Raw genomic sequence first — 12,166 nt, 5'->3', positions numbered from 1 at the left:
TAATGAGAAAGAAAACTGGCATGGCTAATTTCAAAGGGGTCCCTTGACCTCTGAGCTCAAGATATGCGAATGAAAACTCTGAGATGAACAGAGTGAAAACTGCATCTTATTAGATAAAACAGATGTTGACAAACTGCATAATTTACAGTTGAAATAAGGTAATAAATCGCATTATATTGCAATATATCTTAATCAAAATATTGAAAATTGAAAAATAAGATCATATCGTGGCTTAACTATCATGATAATATCGTATTGAGGGGCCTCTGGTGATTCCCTAATTGGGGATTATTAAAATAATATTCAAATATTTGTATCATTATTTAGTTTGTAATTAAATTGTAAAGGGAGATCTTCATTATTCCTTTAATTTAGCTTAGCAACTAGCTAGTTTGTTTACTTTATTTGACATTACAAGAAAGACAAACGACTACAAAAATATCAAAGACTACACAAGACGTATCTCCATTGTGGTCCTTGATGTAAAGATTGCAAAGAGTCCGGGTTACTGTCATACTTCCAACACGATAAATACCTATATCATCATCCAAAAAAATAAATAATACAATTATATTTTAATTATAACCAACCATAACCAGGCAAACTGAGGATGAATTTATATGGCTGATTTTAAGTGACCTACAATCATATGTTAGTGTTGCAGTTGTACACTAATAGTAAAAAATTAGACTCAAGATAATCCGAAATTCAACAACCACTGTAACAATTCGTCTGGATTAGCCTCAACGACACGAGAGAGGTGGTGTCTTCATGAGGAAGAGGAGGAGGAGGAGGAGGAGGAGGGTGTGAAGGCTGGCCTCCTCCCTCCTCATCCCTCGTTAGTTAGGAATTTGTTTACTCTCCGTCTAGAGCCGTGACCTGTAATGGACCACGAAGCCCTCTGGTCAACACAGGATTACCCAAGAGCCTTTCCTCAGGGCGAGGACCCTCACACACACACACTTCACACTGGGCGATAGGCCGCCTAAGCCCCGCTGATAACAACCATTACTAATGGCAATTAGCCCATTAGATCCTTGTTAATGCCCAATGACTTGGAGATAGTTTGGGTGAATGAATCTGGGAGGCTTTGGCCAACGTGGCCTATCTCTCTTTACCTCTTTGTCCCCTCCGTCTCTCTGGAGATATGAATCCCAGTTCAAACAATACCAAATGACCATTTCCTCATAGTTTGTCAGCAGCGATGTGGTTTTAGGAAGTCGGTTAATGAGTGCTTTGAAATTTATGACATGCGAGAAATTTAGAAAAGAGCAGAAAGAGGTGTTGACTCGAAGCAGCAGTTCCTTAAACAGTTTAAAAACCAGGCGCAGACGTGGGTAAATTCAGTATTAAACTAGGATTAGGGCTAATTAGAAATTAGCAGAAACAGACTCCTGACTTATGTTATATGCATGCCACAGACACTTAATTGAATAATTACGGAGAATTAAATCAACCCAGCAGCACCATAGCAGCCACTTGCCAACTCCTTTCCATTTTTAACAATCATTTAGCCATCACAAACACTGACCGCACCGCCGCTGCTGAACACCAGGAGCCAGACTAGCTGAGTATCTAACCTAAGTACCTAAAGCTCAAGTGGTGATCTTTAAATTTTGTTGCTGTGTGCAGCAGGGTCTCTGCACCTCGGGCTCCATTAGAGGACTTTGTGTTAATCCTGCAGGGATTGTGCCGTCCCCTCGCCGCCCCGGGCCTCAGTGTGTGTGTGTGTGTGTGTGTGTGTGTGTGTGTGTGAGATAGGACGGCTCAGGGATGGTATGAAGGCTTGGAGGGAAGCCCAAACACTGTTAAAATAACTCACCAGCCCTTTTTTCTCTCTCTGCATCCCTCCCGTGAGCAAAGACAACACACACATACCTGTTTGATGAATGGGAGTTTCTGCCCGGTTTACTCTGCAGAGAAAACGCCTTGGAGTGACTCATTCTGCATACAAAAAAGAAAAAAGAAAAACCAAGAATCAGCATGTAAATGTGGATAGTTTGTGCTCCCTGCCAGAAATGCATCAAAAATGTTAGCAGTCTGTTTAATGTATGCAGCTTTTTAAAGGCCAAGCTGCCAGTCATTTCAGGCTTTTTTTTTTTTTTTTTTGAATTCCTATTTTAGTAGCAACCAGCATTGTTTGCAGCTTCGTGTTGTATTCATCCACTTCAGTTGATGTGTTTTTGGCCTGAAGGATAACAGACGTGTGAGGCTTTTGTGTTGTTTTTCTTCACTGTCAGCCAGCGTCTCTGCTCCTCCTTGGTCATAACTTTGACAGCTAACAGTACACCTCTGGATAAGTGCTGTTTGTTTAATTGCACCCTACAGTAACGATACAAATAGAGCTATAAACTCTTAATTAATTTAGCACATTATGTTAAACCGAAGCAAATCACCAAAGACTGCTTTCTTGCTGCTAAAGCTTACTGGGTTTTTAAGGATTTATGTGATCGACCAACACGTGACCTTTCTTTTAAAGGGGCATTACGCAGATTGTGCAGCAACAACAAGGCGATTTTAAAGGGGAAACTGCCAGGGTGTCATGGTAGATAATAGCGTAAATGAGGCTCATTTAACTTTCTGCTTTAAAAAAAATGGCATAGAGTCACTGCATCTCAGAAAAATGTCACTTTCGCCTCGATAATAAGAAGTACTCATACATTTTACTTTAGTAAAAGAAGTAAAACCACCAAGTAAAAGTCCTACTTAGGAAAATATAATATCAAGAGTGACAGTACTTGTTGGGCAGAATGGTCCTTTTCAGACTGTGCTCTGTGAAAGAGCGAAGAACACAGCGCAGGGAGGAGGTCAGGGTAGATGCGTGGGTCAAAAAACACCAGCCTTTCACCCAGGAGACCGCTGTTCATATTCCGTGTGAAACCAGAAGTCAAAGGTGATTTATTCATCTTATAATTTCCATACCACTTCCAGAGTTATTGTAAACCAAACCACGATCTTTTCCTAAACCTAACCAAGTTGTTTCCTGTGAAGACGGAAGTTTATTTTTTTAAAGGACTGTACGCATGTAATGAGCGGATATTGACACGTGTTGCTGGACATTCGTAGGAAAACGCATGAAAAATGAAGAATAACTTTTTGTAAGATATCATACGAACCGTTGTATGAGAATATGTTGATTATATCTCATCATATTTTAATATATTTACTGATGCATTAACATGTAAACAGCATTTAACAGCTGGTCATTTGCTCATTTGAACTACTGTTGGACAGTTTAATCTACGTTTTGTGAATAAAATCCTAATCTGCAAAGTAAGTAGTAGACTGATGACTGATGTAGTGAGAATATAGTGAGAATGTAAAGTTGAACAGCATAAAACGTAAATACTCAAGTAAAGTACAAGTATTTCAGAATTGTACTTAAGAACAGTACTTGAGTAAATAATAACTATTATATATTCAGAGTATATTTCAGGCTACTTTAATGAGACACATCTCGGATCCCCGGCTGCATCTGAGCAGACGATGTGTTAGCATCGTTGCGTGGGAACACGTTCTGCGTTATGAAACAAGCATTACACAATAGTATAGAGGCGTATACTCTGTACGTTATGTAGTCTGGTTTCAACTTTGTGACCTGAGAGAGAGGAACTTTACTGTATGTATAGAGAGCCAGGTGGAGGAGGGTGGAAGCCACTGGACGACAGCAGCCCTGTGACGGTAAGGAAATGACGGGTAGTACGGTTGCACAAAGTCAACTTCTTTGGGAGTTTCCCTTTAAAAAGCAGTGGATTGGAAAAACAAGCTTGGTCTAAAACAAAGAGTAAACAGATGAATAGGTGGCCTACATGACTGTGTGGCAGGGCGAGAGGAGTGGCGAGCGAGAAAAATGTTGTCTGACGTAGTTTGTTTTCCACTGCGGACAAATTAGTTTGCTGTCGTTCCATGCCAAGTAGTCACGCTTTTGTCCAAAAAAACTTTCAGATTGATCCGGTGTTTAGCCATTACAGCGATGATTGAAGTGAGCCATTTCCAAACAGAAAAGGCTTAAAGAGAAAACGTGGAGATAAAAGGTTAAGTGGAAGAAATACTCAGAAGTATAAACCGGGCAGGGTGCATGACGGCAGCTCTGCATGCAAATCATCGTGCACCAACAGATTTGAGAGGAAACACAGGAGCACGGTGGCCGTACCGTTCAGCCATTTGCAACACTTAAAGTCACGATCAACTTTCTTGTGTACACTCTCCTGAAATGCAACTACTACTGAGGAAGGGAAAAATGGTTTTCGAACAAAGCCTACAGTGTCTGCGAGCAGCCGTGGGTGCCGCTCTGTTTATCGAAGGACTCGGCTGTTGTCAAAAAGACAGATAGTTGCTCTTTGTCAACATGATTCCGCGTAATGACCCTCATTATTTATTTGGTTGCTGCCATGGCTACAGTTGGAGAGGCGTGATGTATGGGGTTTCTGACAACGCCATTCTCTCTAATGACACATCCAGTGTTTCGCCAGAGAATCCAGGCATGAAACACACTAAGGCAACAACGGCTAAGCGGGGCTCTGCGTGACGCTTTGAAGTGCTTTTCATCGAGAGATTATCGACAGGAGGAGGAGAAGAAAAAAAGCCTTGAAAATGTCCTCACTGTTTTTTAATACCCTGAATAAACAGAAAAATTGGTCCAGCAACACAGAAATATGAAATGAACAAGAAGACAGAGCATTATTGTTGTCTGTCTTGTAAAACAAGACAACATGTGAGTTTATTTAAGACTGAGATGAGGTCGATTTTATAGCTTTAGATGGTTAATTATTAGTAAGAAAATGTGATATATATATAGTGTAGATTCTTTCTGTACTGCTGCCAAAATCCTGGTTGGAAGCCACAAAGCGCATTCTTCTTTTGGGTATAATTATATAGAGTTGAAAATGCAGCAACTCTTCAAACACAGATTTCTAACACTGGTGATCTCAGTTTTTTACTCTGTGAAGCTTGAAATGACATTAAAGCAAAGATGGAAATCATCAAACCACTTCAGAAAAGCAAATGGCAGTTTCTATGTCACACTGCATAATACCAGATAATCTCATGCAACGGTTTGTATATCTTATTCCTCCTTTTTCGTACGTTTTCCTACAAATGTCCAGCAACACGTGTCAATTTACGCTCGTTACATGCATACAGTCTTTTACAAATAAATTTATTTTTTCACAGGAAACAAACTTTCTTAGGTTTAGGTGAAAAAACAACTTAGGTAGGTTTAGGAAAATATCGTGATTTGGCTTAAAATTACTACGAAAGTAGCGCAATTTACGTGACAAATAAATCAACACTGACTTCTGGTTTCACACGGGACACAAACACCCGTCTCCTGGGCAAAAGTCTGGTATTTTTCGACCAACCCATCCATCCCAAACTCCTCCCTATGTGGCGTTCACCACTATTCATATTTCCTGGTTCACAATTACATTAATTACACACAAATTTATTTCATGGGATATACACAGATTACAGTGCATTACTTTCTGTAGGTACAGCTACGAACAGTGTATGAGAACAGCCTGCATAATAAGAATAAACGCAAAAGCAGAACGTCCCTGGATCACTGACATTACATGCAGCCGGTAGTAAAGAGTTCAAAGGTCAAAGCCTCGGTGCCCTGGTCTGAGTCCATGTTGTAACATCTCTATGCAGGTATTCTGGTGTCAGGTCAGACGTGACGCTCCGTGTTGCGGTGCTTCATCAGCGCGCTGTGAAGCAGAGACGTTCGTTTGACCAGAAAACTCTGGTCTGAGGCGCAGAGTGCGCTTTGATGTGAGCCTAATATGGCTTGTAAAAAGGGGATCCTGCACTTTGAAGTGTTGCCTGACGCTGTCCAGACACAAGTGTGTGTGTGTGTGTGTGTGTGTGTGTGTGTGTGTGTAGTACTTGGGCTGTTGTAGGTCTGTGTCTGTCATCCTGGAGTTATAAAAAGTGATGTAAACATTGAGAGAGGCCTGGAGAGAGAGAGAGAGGTTTGGCAGGGGAACTGTCATAGAGCAGGGCATTATTTGTGTAGAGCATCTTCTCATTTTGTTGTTTTTATTTATTTAAACTTTTACGTATTGCAATATGCATAATTTGCCTTCTTCCCTTTCACCAATAAACCAAATTTAGCGCAAATTTGAACCAAATTTCCAGAAAATCTGCATAAGAAAAAGTGAATTAATGTCCGTTTCCTTCTGCTACTCTTACACAAATATTAGGAGTTGGGTGCATCAAGATAAACAGCTGGTGGCACAAATTCTCCAGTCGGCTAACGTTAAAAATGAATGGTGCAACGATATGACACTGCCACTGTTCGTAGCTATACCTACGAAAAGTAATGCACTGAAATTCGTAAATATCCCACAAAATCAATTTGTATGTACTCCACATAATTATGAACCAGGAAGTATAAAAAGCGACAAATGCCACGTAGAGAGGAGGACGGCGCGGATAGGTGGGTTAGAAAACACCAGACTTTCGCCCAGGAGACCAGTGTTTGTGTCCCGTGTGAAACCAGAAGCCAAAGTTGATTTATTTGTCATGTAACTTCCGTACTTAAGTTACACCACTTCCGGAGTTAACAATCTTTTCCTAAACCTAACAGTAGTTTTGTTGCCTAAACCTAACAAAGTTGTTTCCTGTGAAGACGAAAGTTGATTTTGAAAAGACTGGAGCAGAAATTGATGCTGAACATTCGTAGGAAAACAAAAAATGAGGGATAATTTTTTGTAAGATATCATACAAAACGTTGTATGAGGATATGTTGAGAAAACATGACATATTATGTTTGTTTAATGTTTTAGTTTGAGGAAGATTACAGTCTCTTTATTGCTCCTGGACGATGAAGTCACTTGCTTCATGTGGGCTACATCTGGCTAAAAGCTTTTTTGCAATATTTACAATTTTGGGGTGAATTTCCGACGTTTCCATGTTTTATTTATGTGCAAATTGAAAAACCCACATGACACCTGCCTTTGGATCTCAGCATTTTCTACACGTTTTAAGGGATATTTCTGGTTTGTTGAAACTTGGATCTTATTTGAGAGATCTAAGAATGTGGCAACATCACTAAAAACAAATCAGATGCAGCAAGAAGTAAGAAGCAGACAGGTTGTTAACAACTCCCCTCAAACTAGCCAAACTTATTTGGAAGAGAAAACAAAGACAAACAATACAAGTTTACATTTTAAGTTTACAGAGGGACTTCCTGGTCCAACTGTGACTTACTGTACGCATTATACTTGTGCACACTGAGAAGTTTTTCTGTGCAATGAGGGATTATTAACAACCTCATGCATTTCATAATGTATTTCATAACATACTGTGTATTATTATTGCTGTCTTGTAATAGTTTCGCTCATGATGTGTTTAAACCTTCACTTGAGGTGATAAAACAGAAAAAAGAACAATGTATACAATAACAGCGATAACACTTTAAATAACTTTGGATAAAAGAATCCTACAAATGGCACATGATATGTGATATGTGATATATTATGGTCTAAAATGACTTCTTAATGCCTAAACCAAGTGCTATTTTTGTTATTTTACAGCTCAAACGTGTGTTAAATACACCAGGGGATCCTTTCACTGTGTAATCAGCTCAAACAAAGATAAAGAGCAGTTACGACAGACATAAAAACCCAAAAGACCTTCAGATCACACATTAAAATGGGAGTAACTCGGCCTCTGCTCTGTGTCTTCACTGCCGGCTTATACTATGTATAAAAAGAGACAAGACTTCAGTATATCATGGCGTGAGGTGACAATTATTCATAACAATTTAGAAATGAAACAGATGATAAAATACTTTCAGCTCGCAAATGTGTTAAAAAGTCAAGATGAAGGAAAAGGGGAGAATAAAAACGCGAGCTTTTAGGCAGGTTTTCTACAAGCGGGACAGGGGAGTTGGTGTTTTTGGCGGGGTGTGGTGACTAGGAGCTGGGGGCTGGAGTGTATAGATCATGGTGTTAGTGAGGAGGAGGTCAGGGCCAGTGCATCTAACTCTTCTACTGATTGTTATGAAGGGCCATGTGTCAGCATCCATCCGACCACTTTATAACTCTTGGCCGTTCCCTGCGCCTCTCCTGCAAAAGGCCCTAATGCATTCTCTTTGACCCCGCCGGTGTAAATCAAATATCTGGCCTCAGATCTTGTCGAGTGTGTGTGTTTTGTGTGTGTGTGAGAGAGAGAGAGCATGGTAGAAGCTATGTGGGCCTGAGAAAGTAAAAAACATAACAGAGAGGATGAAAGAATAAAAGAGTGTAGGAAAAGAAAGAAAGGAGAGTTTTAAAAACACTTCTAAGCCTCCTTTCAGTAATTCATTATTGTTTTAAAATCCATCAGGATTCCAGTATATTAACCCATTCAACAGTTAAACCTGCAACAACAGATCTTTTTGGACACTTGGGGGCAGCTGAAAGCGGAAGTTGTGAACGCAACATTGACATATCACCTTTTAGGCTGAATGTGTAAGCAAACAGGTGACGGTTTACACAGCCAGAAGTTATAGAGAAACATTATCATTCATTTGGAGTCGTGTTTGTGTCCACCTGATGAATGTAAGTCCAGTATTCACTCTCTTTTAGCTCCATTTTTGGTCTCCACCAACTGCTGAGGGAAATATCTGGCTCTTTAGCTGCTGAATGCTCCACTATGTTCACCAGCAGCCTAGTCGATAGGAGTTAGCATTGTACGTTTCTGCAAACCACGGATACGTTGAATGTCGACGTTTTTGCATTCGATCAGAGAAAGTGGCGTAGTATATCGAGCAACCGTTATTGAAAGTTATGTGGTAGCCTATAATAATGAGTATAACATGCGAGAAAGTCCAATAAGGGCGGAGGATGGGCACAACAAACAGGACTTTCCAGCACGTTCTCATTCCCAGGTCCAATATTGAGGGTTTGTTGTGGCCGTTGGTGTTCGGTACCACCGCACAAGGCACCCTTCAGCCTTTTTTTATTTCTTTGTCTCCCTTTGTCTTTTCTGTCTGTAAATGTGTTTTTGTGCAACTGCCTGTCTTGGCAAGGTCGCCTTGAAAAAGAGATTCTTAATCTCAATGGGTTTCGCTTGGTTAAATAAAGGTTAAACAACCGTTTTGTTGCCTAAATCTAACCAATCATTTCACAATGTTAACCAAGTGACATTGTGTGTTTCTGAAGTCGTTCTGTGATACGAGGCTGATATGAAATGTATTTATGAAACATATTTTTTGTTTCAGAAACATCGACATTTCGACATATCCCGTGGTTTGCAGAGACATACACTGCATGCCAACATGTCAACCGGGTCGTCACCAGCTAGTTTCTAAATTTGTCTGTCTACGGTTTGTTACTGGGAAGGTAGTGTACGGTGGGTTTTTACAGCTGAGGGCGGAAAATGACGGCAAGAGAGTGGGGAGAGCGAACCAAAAAACAAAACAATGAGCTGAAAGACACTAAAATGTTCTGTTGAGCTGAGGGGAAATGCAGAGTTGGGTGATAATTCTCTATGGGTTTGTCACTTTGAGTGACCCCTTCTACATTTCACATTAAATATAGTAATTTCAGCCGTTGTCAATATAAAAAATATTGATTATAGCCATGTCAAAGTTTTACTGCAGACATCTATTTCCCACCTTGGTGTGTCGGATGTAAAGAGTTCAGGAATGGTGCACGTCCCCCACTTTTAATTTGGCGCCTCTATAATTGAACGCAGGATTAGCATGAACAGTGAAGCCACCACAGAAAAGAGCAGCGCTTTCAGAAACTCAAACTTCACCAGCCAGTGATAATTATAGAAAGAAGAGCCAACACCGTTTGATTGACATTGGATGCTACTGTCTGGCAAGAGCTGAAACACCGCAAGATATAATGCTGGATATCGCTTTTAGACTGGTAGGAGTTGATTTTGTTAAGCTGAAATGCTACAAACTTTACAACAAAGAGAACAGGCTACTGGTCCATATGAGGTGGCAGTTCATATGTACAGCTGGGACATTAGAAGGCAGCATCTCCACCGCTGTTTGTCAGTTCTTGTCTAATAAAACAGCTTTTATCCAAAATCTGACATCTGGGTCCGTCAAACACTCTGACATACTTTTAATGTGGCGAAACAGCAAAAAAAAAACAGGACTTTTTTTTAACCAATCACCAAACATATTCACAAATGTACCGTACAGCCACATCAACATATACAGCTCAGAAAAAAATGTCCATATGTTCCTGATAATTAGTCCGAGAGAAATAAAAACAAATACTGACACTTTACAGTGGCCATTTAGGCAACAAGTGGAAGTCAATAGTTTTTCCTCAACGACGTCTCATTTAGGAAACAAACTATTCAAGAACTGCGAAATGTTCCGTTTAAAAGAACTACTTTGGCATTAATAATGACATATAATACAACAGCATGACTTGAATATCTCAGTGTACTACTGGTGTGTAAGTTTGGGTGTGTCTTACAATAACTCACGGTAGATTTATACACTCCTGGACAAACATGTTGTGCACACAAAGCCATCCTACTGAAACATACATCACACAGTATTTACTCCTAAAACAGGAAGGCAGCAGTGAACCCATCACAACAACACAGATATTAAACTGGATAAACATATTAATAATCATAATAAAACCTCTCCCGCGTGGACCGTTTCCATATCATTATGTCTGTGATACTCTGCTCTCAACATTCCCAACATTCCCATGTAGCTCTTGACCCCTGACAGCCTTAAATTATTAACATTCCCATATGGGCTTAAACCCCCTGATCGCTGCTCGCAGCTACATTTTTTCATGTGTTTTTCATATTACCACAAGAATTGACACAGGAGATAAATATCTTATTTATAATTCACGGCCTGTGTGTGTTTGTGTTTTCGGCGTGTGTTGTGAGTCTTTCCTGTTTATCTGTCTTGAAAATATCACCATCATGTACTAAATTTGACTTTTTGGAAGCCTGCAGCCTAAATACATCCTCCATGCAGTGCTGGGTTCTGATGAGGGAGAGCCTGAGGCCAACAGGGGGCAGTAGTTTGCCTGTTTCTGCTGTATAAAAACCCACAGACTGGACTGTGTCTCTGCTGCAGCACTGACAGCACACAGGGCCAACTACACAATGGGTTATGAATGAGCTCCCATTCATCACAATTAATCAGTGGGCCAAACCCATTAACTGTCAGGCGAGAGACGAGTTTGTCTTCGTAAGGATGACGGACGGCTCGACTGTTCAAATGCATCAGACGGCTTCAGGTAGTCGAGAAAAAAGTGCTTTTGAACCCGTATTCACTTTATTACTTTGTAGTCTTTGTCGTTTTCTTCACACATATAAAAGATGTTGGAAATCTTCTTATGTTTTTTGAATTTTGGACAAAACTTGCTTCATGATTCAGTTGAAATTCCACCTCACATCTGAGCTCAAATCTCAGAGATGGAAAGTAACCGAGTTCATTTACTGATGTACTGAAAGTCCGGTTACGAAGTACCATTTTAAGATAAGATAAGATAATCCTTTATAAGTCCCACAGCGAGGACATTTGCAGGATTACAGCAGCAAAGGGGGGCACTGCAAACAGCAAGAGGCATCAGTAAAAAACAAAACAAGATCTAATAGTTAAGCAAGTAAACAATCAAGATATATTAAGTAAGTAAACAGTAAAAAACAAGTTATAAAAAATAAGGTTAACGGGATAATAGCGCATTAACGCAACTTGCGATTTTTAGGTTGTAGCGCTCGGTTTTAAAGCTAGAGTGAAGATACTGGTATCATACGAAACTAGAAAACCTAAAGAATCATCGTCATACCAGCCATGTAATACTAGCTTTTCAGGAAGGAGGTTAAATAACGCTCCAAACTTACGCTAAATTTTGGCGAGGAAAAACTAGCATGGCCGTTTTAAAAGGGGTCCCTTGACCTCTGACCTCCAGATATGTGAATGAAAATGGGTTCTATGGGTACCCACGAGTCTCCCCTTTACAGACATGCCCACTTTATGATAATCACATGCAGTTTTGGGGCAAGTCATAGTCAAGTCAGCACACCGACACACTGACAGCTGTTGTTGCCTGTTGGGCTTGAGTTTGCCATGTTATGATTTGAGCATCTTTTTTAATGCTAAATGCAGTACCTGTGAGGGTTTCTGGACAATATTTGTCATTGTTTTGTGTTGTTAATTGATCTCCAATAATAAATATATACA

Source organism: Sebastes umbrosus, chromosome 17, assembly GCF_015220745.1.
Source record: "Sebastes umbrosus isolate fSebUmb1 chromosome 17, fSebUmb1.pri, whole genome shotgun sequence".
In the NCBI taxonomy this organism is placed as follows: Eukaryota; Metazoa; Chordata; class Actinopteri; order Perciformes; family Sebastidae; genus Sebastes; species Sebastes umbrosus.
Note: the sequence above shows the minus strand (reverse complement) of the source record.